The following is a 15715-nucleotide window of genomic DNA, read 5'->3' on the forward strand; positions in this document are numbered from 1 at the left end:
CAGTCACAATAGTGCCTGTTAGGGTGCTGCATACAGAATCTTCAACTCACTGAATTGTTCTACCAGTTTGTAGGTGAGTTTGTGGTTTGGTTTGGTTTTAGTTTATTTTGTTTCTTTTTAAGCTCTGGCCATAAGGTCACTGGCTACATCAATCAAAAGGCTTCTTAAAGTTTGATTGTCTTGCTTTGACAGAAATGACATTTTAAATGCTCTTTATAAACGTAAAACAAAGGAGTTGCTCTGGTTTCTAGAATTCACTTAGGATGTAGGCTCTACTGCTTATAACTTTCTTTTATTTCCATCAAGCCATCAAATAATTTCCCCTCAACTCTTCCCAACTGTTTGTTGCCTATTGTAGCCTCTTAGCCTATGACATACACAACTCAGTTTACTCCTCTAGCTACCACTGGGTAGAGAGATACTGAAAAATCCATTTTAAACAAGTAATTTGTAGGACCACAGTCTCTTTCCTTTAATACAAAGTCCTTTCAAAAGTTTCATCATACACTTAATGTGGCTAATGAAGGTTTTTATAACTCACTCTGGAAGCTTCATCATAATTAATGCCCATACATACTTGGCCTTCCTTTTTGAATAAGAGATCCCATTGCCTGTGCTCATGGCTCTGCCTTTGCCTCTTGGCTTCACATTTACACTGCACAGCTTGCTGGTGTCATTCTGGCTCTCAGGCAGGGTTCACAATATTTATATGGTTGCAGTGAGACACACTTTTAACGCCCGCTATTTTTTGGCAGCAAACTGGAATGAATGAAAACAGTCAAATCACTCTAAACAAGCCAGCGATAATGGCAGGAGATTCTGACTGCTGCATAACAGTGGCTCACAGAGTTTATGAACCTGTCCCCTGTCAGACACTACCCATTTGGTAACTTTTCAGCACTGCCATAAAGTCTGAGTAGAACCATTTCTTGTCCTGACCAGCTTTCCACTAAACACATGAGACAGAACTGCCACTCTTTTTAAGGATTATTTGAGCTTCCATTGGTACATACTTGATTTTACTTCCTTAATCTTTCTTTTGTAGTAAGTTGTTTTTGTCTGTATATGACATTGTGCTACCAGTCATCACTATAGCATTATGTAGGCTAAATTATGCTTTAAAGTACAGGTGGCCCAAAACTGGATGATATACTTGTGAAGAGACGACAACACAGCAATGAGCACAGCTGCCCTGGGAAACACTCGCTTTTCTTAGGGTGTAGACATAACAATCTTTTGTACTAGGCCAAAGGCTCTGATGCTATCGCCATATAAACTTTCTACCTCTTTAATATGCTTTTCTTTTTCATAGATTTCTTTTCTCTGTAAGAGAAATTACTTCGTGTGTGCTCTAATTTGTAACTTTTTTTCCTTACCTGCTTCTCCTCTAGTCATTAAATACGCTACCTGTTACTCCTACACAAATAAAGCTAAATTTTGTTTCCATTAATTTTTCTGAATAATCTCCTTTTCTATACCCCGTCTTTACCGTGGGCCATTGTTTTGATAAATTTCACAATAGTCACTTGCCAATTATTCATGACATTAGTATGTCAATAACTCATTTTTGCATTTGAAAGGGAGCAGAGTTTGCTTTTAGAGAGAGAGGAAGGGAGAGAAGAATAGACAGAGAAAAAATTGAGAGAGAGAGAGAGAGAGAGAGAGAGAGAGAGAGAAGCGTTAATTGGTTGCCTCCCCTACACACCCTAACCGGAATCACAGGGGGCATATATGTGCCCTGACTGGAGATAGGGGATCAAGGATGGAATCAGGGACCTAAGCATGTACACTGACTGGGAATCAAACCTGTACTCTTTTGGTTATTGAATGACACTCCAATGAACTGAGCTATGCCAGCCAGGATGTTACTATCTTTTTTGAAAGTCATTTGATGTAGATTCTAGCTCCACAGTTCACTAACTCTCCAAGAGGTGATCCTCAGATTCCCAAAATGTAAAATAAGTAGCAGTTTCTTACACATTAGTGGAGAGCATGGAATGAGGAAATGTTCACGAAGCCTCCAGCCCAATCTATTGTATAACAGGTCCTCAACAGACAATTAATTCCAAGCCCTCCCCACTCCTACAGTATTAGCGTAATCAAGCTGCCGGCTTGTCCACCACTGTGATCCAACACTGCATATAATAAGCCAGATTGCTTGGATAATTGGCATTCTCCCACCAAATGCAAGATTGACAGATTCAATAGAAGTCTATGCAGTTACCCATTCCTGTAATAGAGAGTTCTCATTAAGGAAATGGATTAATTGGCTTACCAATGTTTTAGTGAAGGCCAGATCTGAATAAGTGGACTCTGCGGTACCGAGAAAAGCAAATTAAATGCTAATAAAGAGAGAAATGTGTTTGCTTTGGCTGAAGTCTCAGCCATAGGCTCAAATCGAGGCTTTGAGTTTAAGATCTGTCAGTGTGAGTGGACATTTATGTCTGGCAGAGGAGACTGCCCTGATGTTTCCCCTGACAATTCTCTTTCTCTCTAAGACACTCATGTTGGTTTGAAGCTGCAAGTGTGTCTCCTCCTTGAGAAGATTTTCATCAGGGATTTCTAACTCCTTGTCAAGAAATGTGTCTGATATAGAACCATGCTTCACTGTTTTTTAAAAAATTTTTCCCCCACAAGCAGCTAATAAGGCATATTTGGGACAAACTAAATTAGAGTAAAATATTCATCAAAATTGTTCTCAAAGTATCACAAAGCTCATGCTTCATTAGAAAACTTTATTTTACCCTCTCTTCTCCCAGTGAACCACTGTTCCATCTTTTCAATATTTAGAAAGACTTCAAATTATGATTATTTTAAGGAAAAATACATAAATATACATACATATATATTATTCATATCAGTGTATTTCTTACCCTATTAAACAGATACAACAGTGTTTGGCCAGTGCTTTTTCTCTTTATCAGAACCGCTAATTTTTGTCTCCATTGATCATTCCCATTAACTTATAATCATGTAATTTCCTCAACCCTCAAAAAATGAAAAACAAACACCTCTGTTGACTCCATGTTGCCTACTGGCTACAATACCTTTTTTACGCTTACTTTTACAGTAAAACACCCCAGAGAATTGCTCTATACTCATTATTCCCCAATTCCACTCCTCCTGTTCTGACTGGACCTTCTCTAATCATTTCAAGACTTGTCACCTCTCTCACACCTCTCCCCCCAGTGCACTTGAGACAAATTGCTCTTGATGGCCACAGTGCTAAATCCAAAGGCTGGTTCTTTGTCCTTACTTGGTTAATTTGTCAGGAGCATTTCAGACAGCTGATATTATTTCTTGGTGAACTTTTTTTTCACTTGGCTTCCAGGTCAATAGATTTTGATATCTTTTCTTATTTCAAAAGCTCCTTGCTCATTCTTCTCTGCTGGTACCCCCATCATCTCAACTTCTCAACTTTAGGATATCTACTAGTCATTTCAAATGCAATATGTTCAAAACCAAACTACTGTTTTCTCCCAGCCAACCTGTTCTTCTTACAACCCCTCACCTCAGTACATAGCAATTCATTTATTCCACTGCTTCTACCACAATCCTTAGAGATATTAGTAACTACTTACGTTTTTACATCTCAGCACCAAAGAATCAATCTGTTGGCTCTTCTGTAAAATACCAGCATATTTCAAATATAACTACTTCTTACTATCCCTGCCTCTGCTACCCTAACCTAAACTATAACCATTTTATCATCTATCCTCCAGATTATTGGAATAGTCTCCATTCAGTTCCTATTCCTTCTGCCCTTGTCCTGCATAGTCTATTGTCAAAAGGGCAGCCAGGGAGTTAAACCAGAATATGTCTCTCCTCAGAATTCTCTAAAGGCTTTCTTTCTCCAAAATTTTCACCCTCATGTATAAGGCCCTAAGTATTCTGGCCTTTGTTACCTTTTTAACCCCATCAACTTCTACTTTCTTTCTCTCTCATTCACTCTACTTTAGTAACATGGGCCAACTTGCTCTTTTTTGGACGAGCCAGGTACATTCACCTCAGGACCTTTGCATTTGCTGTGCTGTTTTCTCTTATTGGGACAGTTTCTTCTCAGATATCTGCATAGATTTCATCACTTTCTGGTTGTGACTAAAAGGCTGCATTTTCAGTTGAGGCTTCTCAAACTACCATTTCAAAACTGCCCCCAACTCCTCCCACACACCACCCCACGTCTTCTTGACCTTAAGCACTAATGTCCATTTGAGACATTGGTGCCTTAATTATTTATTTGTTTATAGTCTTTTTCTCATTTGAGTCTGAGTTCCGAGATGGCAGGAGTTCTGTTTTAAATTCCAGTGTTTACCACAATACCAGGCATGCAATATGTACCCAATAAATATTTGTTGGGATAATCAATAAATTGATTTGTTAAACTAAAATTGCAAAGACTATTGATTTTTTGGCTCCATAAAGAGAAAACTATTTAAAGCAAATCCAAATTTAGCCTTCAACTGATACTCTCTATTTTCCTGTGTACTATGTGTTTGGGTGCAAAATAAGTCAGACAAAATCCTTAATTTCTCATATCTATATATATCACAAGAAAGGTGTCTCCTCATAAGGAGAGATGAGGAAAAAAATCATGTTGCTTGGTTCATAGCTATGATATTTTATTATATATATAATTATATAAATAAGTATATAAGTATATATATTTTTATAAAGTATATATAAGTGTATATATATATATAATTTTCTTCTATATAATTTGACCTTGGAGAGGTATTTATATACACTTAAAGAAGAAACCATGCCACACTACCAGTAGAAAAATACATAGCCATAATAGTTGGATTATAGTACATAATAGTTGGATTATTTTACACACCTTTTTCTATCCTTATGCATCAAGAATGACTGAAATTCAGAGCCAATTAATAGAGAAGGGTTTCTAAGACCTATATTTTCTCACTGAAATTTTAATTAATTTGCCTTTGCATGTTTTCATTCTGAAAACATAATGCCATTGTATTTATTGCATACAGTCCACTTTCTAAAGCTGTGGTATCAATACACATTGTTTTAATTAACATTTGTGATTAATTCTGCTTTCACAAAAATTGCATTTCCTTTTGACCAATAGGCTTGTAAGTGACAGCTCTAGACTAGTCTGTTTTACACAAGCTAATTGCATTGAGAGAAGCCAGAGAAAAACAAAAGAGCAAGTTTGGAAGGTTTCCGAGTAATCAGAAGTCTAAGGATTATTAAAATTTAGGACTTCAGGGGATTTAGACACAATTTTGACAACATATGCAGGGGTGTGACCCTTATAAGAAAACTCTACATTCCCTCTATCTGAAGCAAATATATTAAATATAAGGAATTATCTGTTTAGAATGAGATGCTGTTTTAATCTTGAAAAAAATTAATGATATATTAATGATCTTTATTGGATAGGAATTCTGAGCACATGTATATTGTTTCCCTCTACTACTTTCATGAATTGCCTTGTTACCCAATGATTACTCAATTAATTTTAACTTAATAAGCATTAAAATCACTACCCACTGTGCCAATAGGTAATCAAAATAATACTGTTGATTGTTCTCATATACCATGGCTGCATTCCAAGAAGCTATGACATTTGGAACAACAAAGATTAGAGCAGAGATATTATTAATTCTGAAATATATATTTGCTGTGACTGAATTTGCCACCCCAGCTGTTTTCCATATACTCTGAGATTAGGACAGTGGAAGATGAGCCTAAATTGTAGGCTGAGGGGCTTAACTGTGTATATAAAATAATATTTTCCAAAGAGTGAGGATGAACAGATATTCAAATAAATATTGCAAGATAAAAATCTCTTTTAAGAATGAAATTATGACCCCCTCAAAGGCTAAGATTTTCCTCTGTCTGGAAAGATGAGACATTATTTTTTAAGGTTAAGCTATTGTGAGGACCAAGTGTTCTCTAGGGTTTATGGGAAGAGTCATTACTTCTTGAAACAATTATTTTAACTATAAGTATTTTTTCAAAATGCTGATTATACAATCGACGTAAAAAATTTACTTCACAATTTTGAAGTAAAGGAGATAAAACAGACCTTAGAATAAGAAAAATGACAGGTACCTATATTATTATAAGTGTGTGTATACCCTTTTTATGAGAAAATAACATTTTCAATATAGAAAACCTGAGTCATGGAACAAATACACTGTGCCTATTCCAAAAATTGGTAACAGAAAAAATGCACTATATCAGTATTACAAAATCTTTTCTTTGCTGCAGTTTAACTAGAGGTAATTTCACCTGATGTGGTATAAATTGATAATACAAAAATATGTTTCAGTGCTTGAGTTGGGAAAAAGAACACTCAAGGGCTGCTCAGATATTTTATTCATCTTGCTTTTCCCAGTGATACTTGCTCCCTTAATTCACCCAAATAATACTGTTCTGGAGACTATTCAGTATTATCCTGACTTTGTTGCTTTCTGGTTCCTTCTATGTGGAGGCAGATAAGGGGTAAAGACCCAGGAAAACTTTTTTTTTAGAGTTATATTATGTGTGTCTATAAAGAGAAAATACATAGGTACTGTTTGCTCTTCTAGGGACTTTATGAAAATATGAATCACTTGTTAGGTAGCAAAACAGTGAGAAAAGAGCAGCTGTGACATCTGTGAATAGTTCCTACCGTGACTTATAAGTGGCATTTTTGCTTGGCTGTTAAACCAAACTAACACCATTTCAGGGAGAAATTATTTTAAGTGGTCACTGGGCTAAGTGGACAGGAGAAATGTCTTTTCTAATGGTCATTCTACTGATGTACAACCTAAGGATAGTTTTCTCAATTAATAACTCACAGTTGATAAAATAAATTTGGAAAATTAATATCGCAGGTTCTCCAGTTTGAATTAAGCTGTTTCCTATATATATTGCATTAAGCATATAATGTGTGAGATAATATATAAAGAAATACTTAAGTAAAAATTGTTTCCTCAGAGTCGCTGAGTAGGCAGAAACACCACAGATGCCTGTCTTAACCATTTCTTCTGTTTTAATGTCTGTTTTTCCCTCTAATTTTGTCCCTCCATTCTTCCTCTTTTTCTTTTTTTCCATACATTTTTATTTGATTTTTTAGCTCATTAGGCACATTTTTGGCAAGTTCTAAAGTCAAAACAAGGAGAATTTTTGTTGTATATTTGCAATTTATAAAACTTAAGATATTGACTCTAAAATTTAATGAATACTTAGTAAACTCTGGTATCAAACAACTTATCAATTAGCTGGATTTTTCACTTTTTAACCAATTATTACATTGAAACAATATCAAATGAGTATTAGGTTACATCTTTCTCCTCTTTATCTGTGGTAATGCTTGTCTAGACCCACACATTATCAAAGTGGCATGTTATGTGATTAAATAAATATCATTGCTTGGAGCGCTTAAATATTTGTTATGGTTTTCTTTTCCTTAATCAAGTCTGTCCTGGATCACTCCTTAGAAGTAAATGTCAGTTTTATAAGAAAGATATTAAATTCTAACTATGAAAGCAAAATTTTATCAAGGGAAATCGCTGCTAGTCCTTAAGTCAGAGAATTGTAAGAGTCCAAGGCAGAGCTTCTCCACTTGGATGGGAACAATTTGTCCTCAGGAAGGGAAATTCAGCCACTTTCTGCTTCTATGTGCTCAGCATGTCCAATCTTGGGGCCTTCCTTATGACTCCTATTAATCAACATCTGTTATCTTGCTCCTGATAAGCATCATTTGGGTTGCTAACTGGTTCAAATCCTGCTACACTTTTCAGTATGATGATGCCACCTTTTAGATGCAGGTGCTGAAGTTTTTAATGATTCCTCTCTGATGATCATTTTGAGTAAGTGAAGGAAAACAATTCTAAGTAGATAGCAACATCTTGGGCTCCCTTCAAAGGGATTTATCTCATATTTCTACTAAAATTAAGTTATCAGGTTTACAAAGTATATATAACAATAAGTAAAGGAATTGAATGTAATATTAAATTAAAAGCTCACAATCTATAGGTATAGGTAAACGCAGCTAGTCTCCTTGCACAACCACATCAAAATTACAACTAAACTATAGAACAACCATCACTCAAAACCATCAGAAATCGAATTGCATGGAAGTCTGATGACTATGGGATTAAAAAACCTATATATATTCAGACTAGTAAAAGAGGCAGAGACCCAGAATGGGCTGGTTGCACACCTACATGTGTTGGATAAAAGTTCAGAGGGGATGTTGGGAGGGAAGAATTCCAGCCCCACACCATACTCCCATCCCAGAGTTCCAGTGCCGGGAGGATAAGTCCCCATTACTTCTGACTACTAAAACCAGTGAGGATTGAGTCAGTGGGAGAAAATTCTAGAGTTCCAAGTAGTTCCTCTTAAAGTACCCACACACAGACTTATTCAAACTCACTCCCCTTGAGCTCCAGCCCTGAAAGGCACCAGTGGCATATAAGGGGGAACCTGCTGGGAAACACCCTGTCTGGTTTCAGGGACTGCAGTCTCGCCAACAGGCAAGAAGGCCCCAAAGCTGGAAATAATCAAGGAGGACTTGGGAAAACAGGCCACTGAGGAGACGAACCTGTCCCCCTGGCAGGGGCACAGCCCCTGCTTCCCTCACATCACCCTACTTGGCCCTGTGATGGTCAGTCGTTGATGACAAGTAAGTTCCCTTGTGAGGAGAGATGACCTAAGATAAACATCAGCCAGTATGGGCAGTTGGACAAGGACTTGGGGGACACAGAGAAAGGGCAAAAAGGCCCACACCCCTCGGCTCGGCTTGGACCTGGTCAGAGTCCTCATTCTGTCTGAAAGAAGTCTCCATATCTCTTAGTGGCTCTGCCCCACTCACCTGGTTTAGGCTTGAAACACTACTAAAGGCAGGTACAGCCTTAAACTGGATTGGGCAGTTCCCAGGGAAATCAGGCTTAGAAGTTAAGTTCCTCTAAGCCTGTTTTGTTCTTCCTTCAAAAGCGATGATAACCTAACCAGCTCATACTGGGAAGGGGATTTACATTATTCATAGACCCTGACCTGAGGCAGATATCTTGTATTCCTTCAATTGTTATCTATGATCTCTGTCTTTCTCTCTTTTTTCTGTAAACATAGCCTTTTGACATTGATTGATGAGCTCTGCTATATACCCTTGTGCATATGATTTTCAATAAAAACCTTTGGACATGGGGGTTCAGGTCCTTCCCCACTAGAGGGATGTAGCCATGTCGCCTCTCCTGTCAAACAGAGAAGTATTTGTGAAGACTCATGTTTATTCCCCCAATCCATGATAACCCCTGGACTGGCTTGGGGGATTCAGAGCCCTGCTCCAACCTCAGCTGGCTCTGGACAGTAACCCTCAGATCCAGGAGCCTGCTGCTCCACCACGGTGCTCCTCACAATGCGTCACTCCCTGTGACAGGAACCAAAGTGTGTAACATCAAGGCAAGAACTGGGAGACAGTTTTTGCCCAGGCAGAAAGGTGGGCAGAGGCCACCGTCCATTTTCTGAACCTTCTTCCAACAGAGCCACAGAGCTGGCAGGTAGGTGCCATATCTGAGAGTCCATCAACCTGGATAACTCAGTTTGCCCTGCCCTGGAAATCCCCTGAGACTCTGCCCACCCAATTTATGGGCCTTTCCAAGCTATTCATCGTAACTTTTCCATATGAATGAACGGCTGACTTGGCTTATGCTTCACAACTTCCTAAATCCTCTCAAACAAGCAACAGCTGGCTTCAGTGAGCCCACCAGCCTCAATACCTGAGGCCTATCATTAACAGCAGCCAGCCTAGATTCACAGATTGTTAAGTGGCCCCAGGCCTACCATTAACAGCAGCCATCCTAGATTCACAGATTGCCTGGGAACCTCCAAGCTCAGCACAAGTAGCAACCATCTCAGATTGCTTTATAGCTCATGCACAGTGGCCACAGGCAGAACACAGGTGGAGGCTGATCTTGGCCCACACCACCTGGGAAACCCCAGAGTCCACCCACCCAGTGGACAGCTACAGACTATGTCAGAGCACAACCACCCTGCTCGCACACAGCTGATCTTCCACGGAAGGTGGAGACTGGTGGTTAGTGGTCATAGCCAGTCCCTGCAGCTGACTGGCCTGGGTAATTCACTTCCATTGACCTGCCAACAGCAACCAAGGATCAACTACAAAAAAAGGGTGTACTCAGCTCACACAAAGAGCACAACTTAAGTACTCAGCAAAGGGAAGGATGTGCCACCAGACCCGACAGGACATCTACTACATTAGGCCATGCTACCAAGACAAGTAGTCATAGCAGCTCTACCTAGTACATAGAAAAAAACACAGGGAGGCTGCCAAAATGAGGAGAAAAAGAAATATGGTCCAAATGAAAGAAGAGATCAAAACTCCAGAAAAAGACCCAAACAAGATGGAGATAAGCAATCTGAGGCGGAGTTCAAAACACTGGTTATAAGGATGCTCGAGGAACTTAGTGCGGACCTCAGCAGCATAAAAAAGATCCACTAATTGAAAATGGAGGATACACTAATTGAAAGAAAGAACAGTTTACAGAGAAACAACAGTAGAGTGGATGAAGCTGAGAATCAAATCAATGATTTGGAACATAAGGAACCAAAAAAATGACCAATCAGAACAAGAAGAAGAAAAAAGAATAAAAAATGCAGATAGTATAAGCAGCCTCTGGGACAACTTCAAGTATTCAACCATTCACATCATAGGGGTACCAGGAGGAGAAGAAAAACAGCAAGAAATTGGAAATCTACTTGAAAAAATAATGAAAAAGGACTTCCCTAATTTGATGAAGGAAATAGACATGCATATCCAGGAAGTATAGAGTCTCAAACAAGATGGATGCAAAGAGGCCCACTTCAGGACACATCATAATTAAAATGCCAAAGGTTAAAGATAAAAAAAGAATCTTAAAAGCAGAAAGAGAAAAGCACTTAGTTACTTGCAGGGGAGTTGCCATAAGACTGTCAGCTGATTTCTCAGAAGAAACATTGCAGACTAGAAGGGATTGGCAAAAAATATTCAGTCCTGAAAAGCAGGGACCTATAGCCAAGATCGCTCTACTCAGCAAAGATATCATTTAGAATCCAAGGCCAGTTAAAGAGTTACCCAGACAAGAAAAAACTAAAGGAGTTCATCTTTGCCAAACCATTATTATAGGAAATGTTACAGGGACTTATATAAGAAAAAAATATATAAAAAGTATGAACAATAAAATGGTAAAAAAAAAATACATATCTATCAACATCTGAATCTACAAAATAAACTAGGCAAACAAGAACAGAGACAGAATCATGGATACAAAGAATGTTTTGATGGTTGCCAGATGGAAGGAGGTGTGAGGGAATGGGTGAAGAGGTGAGGGGATTAAAAAGTACAAATAGGTAGTTACAGAACAGCCATGAGGATGTAAAGTACAGTACAGGAAATGGACTAACAAAAGAACTTACACCCATGATCCATGAATATGAACAATGGTGTGGGGATTGCCTGACAGAGTAGGGGTGTGCTGGATGGAGGTGGGCAAAGGGAGAAAATCAGGACAACTGTAAACATAATCGATAAAATATAATTTAAAAACCTCATAATATAAAATGTTTTATAATATGTTTGTAAAAGTAATGCATAGCATATCTATACATCTATATACCTATATCTATCTATATCTACACATCTATATCTATATCTGTATCTATATATATCTTAAGAGCTCACACCAGGATTCTTCTTTTACTTTCTTTGAAATCCTTGATAAATTGTTTGAAGAAGAAAATAATATTTTAAGGACAGACATTGATGGGAATGATATAAGATGACCATACTCTTGGGGGTTTACGAGAGAAGAGAAGACTTGTTTTAGGGGAGTGTTTGGAGGCAAAGGGGTTGATCATTATTGGTGAAGATTACTGCCAAGCTCATTGGTACAGTGAAACTCCTTCCATGGCTCTAAACTTTTAGTAATATGTGCTATTCATACAGAAGTCTTCTGTGAATGGTATTTGTGTGGGAATAAAGGGAAAATGTCAACATTGTGAGGAAATGTCAACATAGCTAGAGGAGGATGCTACCAACCAGAATCTGGAAATACAAAAAAGAAGCCAGAGCATGGAACCACCTGCTACTAGAAACAATATAAGAAATTTGTTACTGTAAAATTCCTAGGAATGATTATAATCTGAAAGCCTTCTGCCTAATAATGGCTTCGGGGTCATTTAAATTTATTTAAATTTCCAAAGATGAATGCAAAGCAACACATTAAAATATTTAAAGTGGTATTTCTAGAAGGTGGGGTTTTTAAATAACTTTTATATTTCTCTGTATTTTTCAGATATTCTGAAATAACATGCATTACTTTTAAATTGAAAGAAAAATATAGATTCATTTTCTTGTTGAAATGTACTAAATATGAAATTTATTTCTGTACCACTGTTGGTATAACATATATCAATACAACATGAAAGAAAGTTGGTATTTAGATTCATATACTTTTCCTAGAATATTGTCTTCTGCATTCTTTATTCAGATTTAATTCCCTGAAATATTTATAAAAAGGTAGATAGGATCTCTGTAAAATCATAATGAAGTCTTTAAGGGCAAAACCACAGGTTGGCATAGAAAAGTGATTCACTGATAAGAAATTTCTGACCCAGTGAGTTATTTAAAATGTAGATGTTGACTTACAAGAGGCATTCATATCCTAATCATTTTAAGAAAGGAAAATGAAAATGAATATATAATTGTATTTTAGGTTCTTAAAATATCAACTACTTATTTATAAATTCAAAATGAACATATAAAGAATAAGAGCTGAATAAAAAATAAGAACCAAATTAAACTCTTAGAAAAGTACACACTTAAGTAATAGAACAGGAAAGCTAAGTAGATTTTAGCAGATGTTAAGTGCCTTGATTATATTTTTGTGAAAATAACCAGTATTTATTGAATTCTATGCATTAATTTATTGGATATCCATGACTTCCAAACGTAAAGCATTAAAGTCAACAAATCTATTTTCAAATATTACTTTACTTTTATTAATAATAATTAATACTAATTTGAACTGTAAAAATAATAATGATTCCTTTAAAAGGCACTGTTGTCTGTCTGCCTGTCTCTGTCTTACAATGTGGTTTATTTTATGGTATTCTGCAACCAATCAAGACCACCAATAAATGGCAATCTCTCTCTTTTCTTCTTTCTATTTTATTTAAACTTTTTTCCCTTGAAGTGATAAAAAATGACATTTTTGCAGAATAATTCTACAAAAAGGGAAGACTGAATGAAGAGCATCAAGATTTATTTCACTGCATCTTTTAATTTTTAGTAAAAATAAATCATATTGCCTATATTTTTAAATACCTAATATGAATGTGTTGACTCTTTTGAGCTTTAAAAACATTTCTTGGAAAGAAGGGGAAGGGACTAGAGAAAGAACATGTATGAACGACCCTTAGACATGGACAATAGAGTGAGAACTGACTGTGGGAGCGGGGGGGTAGGGGTGGAATGGGTGGAGGGAGGTAAAGGGGGAAAAACTGAGAGAGCTGTAATAGAATAGACATGATTTATAAATTAAAAAATAAAAATAAAAACATTTCTTGGTACATATTTTACTGAAATCACATTTTAACTTTTAAAGCTTTTTTAAAAATAGTTTCACCATCCTTAATTCATTATTGTAAACAAGAAGCTAAGATACATCGTCCAGCACACATACTGCCCCCTTCTTATTACAAAATCTTTTATTATAAAATCATAAGCATGTAATTCTGTAACTAGCAATAACACACTTAAGCACGCCACATGACATTTTAGGTGAAATGTTCAAATTAAAACTATAAATTAATGCACTCATGTTATTACCCTGCACATTCAGGCAGGCCTTACTTCTGCCAGACTCTGTATATCTTATGAAAAAAATGACATAAGATGACTAGGTTTTCTGGTCCAAGTTAGAGCCTACATTTGCTCTCTCTGCCTTCTCCCCACAATTGCACACTTCATTCCTTTCACCTAGATGTATCCTTCATATTTTTCCATTAAATGATTTTTATTTAAAATTCAGTTCATGATTTATCTTCTTAGGAAAATTCCATGTGATTTTAATTTTTACAATTATGACACTGCCTTCCATTTCTGAGTCTTTTAATATTTATGAAGATGTTTTGGACATTTTTACATTCGCCTACTTCATTATTTGCTGGGATACTAGTTATTGCTTTATTTGTTGTGAACAAATTCTGCACCAAGGGGACTTGCTTTTGCCTGAGATACTTTGTTCTTTGAGTGCACTGCCACCAAGGGGCTTCAGCTTTAAGCATTCATGATTTAAGGAGAGAAATTATTACACATTTTTTCCTTTGACATAGAAATATTCTTTTTCCATTAAATGAAAATGCAGTTACAACCAGGAGTTAAATTTATGTGCTTCTCTATAAACCCTATAACTGTTTTTTTTTTCCTCAGGCAAATCTCAATCCAACCCAAAATGACTACATGCTGCTCTGTTAGAGATTGTTTCATTTAAATACAATAGGCTATAATACAACACAAGATATTAATTTACTTCTTACATAATTGTTTTGAGGTGAAAAGTCTTCTATATTTGTTACCTCAAGTCATTTTTAAAATCAAAATGGTAAAAAAGTATTTAACATCCCAATTGAAATGTATTTCTGAATTGAATTTTAGCCTTTTCCTACATGTGGGAAGAGCTTTGTCTCTTATTTCTGGGATCTAACAATAGTACTGTTTTAATATAAGATTCATATCTATAACAGAGTTATAGATATACTTGTGTACAATCAGAATATAAATACTGAAGATGAGTATGAAATATAATACTTTAATGATCTATAATTTTTAGGAAAACAGAGAAAGGCATTAGTTTAAAAAAGCATTAAATGGAAAATAGTTGAGCTTAAGTGAGAAATACAGCTCTGCTAGATTAGTGCATAGCTCCAAACAATTAGCAGTTTCTGAAGCTGTGATCTGTAAAATGGTAGTGAAAATACCCAATTCACACAGATTAGTATAAGGATGTAATATGACAGCACCAAGCGCAATGCTTGATACAGAAGCACTGAACAAAGGCTAGTTTGTTTTCTCTTCTTTCTCTTCTTTTCTTGAGTCAGATCTATATGAAACAAAAAGAATGTATTTGATCTGAATAAGGATCAATATGCCTTTCAGATAATGTTATAGGAACAATGCCACTAATCTCAAGGATCTTAATTCAGTAGACTTAATGTGAACAGCCAATTCATAATTTCATGGCAAATGTTCACCATCAGGAAAGTAAAAACAACCCCATTCTGATCTTGGATATTTTCATAGTTGTGTTCTTTAAGTCTTGCTCAAAATGTATGGTATTTATAATTCCACTACTCAAGAGCATTTATTAAAATCATCCATAGTAACTATGCTTACTACTCAGGAAATGTAATAAATAGCATCCTTATGTTCAGTAATTGGTCACCGGCTGCAGAATTCATTAAATGGACAATAACATATATGAAATGAAACCACTTAGTTCTTTGATATTGACAACAGAAGTATATAATCTCTTTTCATCTCTGGCCATTTGCAGTAAAATAACAAGCACATACTTTGTCATTGATTTGTTATATAAATGACTAATAATGCCAGAATAAATATTTTACAAACTGGAAAACTGGCAAATCTAGATATTCTGTCTCTAAGAAAATAAATTTTAGTAAGAAAATATTAAAATAA

General features: G+C 36.2%; 1 protein-coding gene across 1 annotated transcript in view; it reads right to left on the reverse strand.

The window, feature by feature from the left end:
* Positions 1-15715, reverse strand: part of BANK1 (B cell scaffold protein with ankyrin repeats 1) — a 300120-nt gene that overhangs the window by 135994 nt on the left and 148411 nt on the right. The window lies entirely within an intron of this gene.

Source organism: Pteronotus mesoamericanus, unplaced genomic scaffold (genome assembly GCF_021234165.1).
Source record: "Pteronotus mesoamericanus isolate MK-2021 breed Mesoamerican mustached bat unplaced genomic scaffold, CSHL_Meso_final scaffold_232, whole genome shotgun sequence".
Lineage (NCBI taxonomy): Eukaryota > Metazoa > Chordata > Mammalia > Chiroptera > Mormoopidae > Pteronotus > Pteronotus mesoamericanus.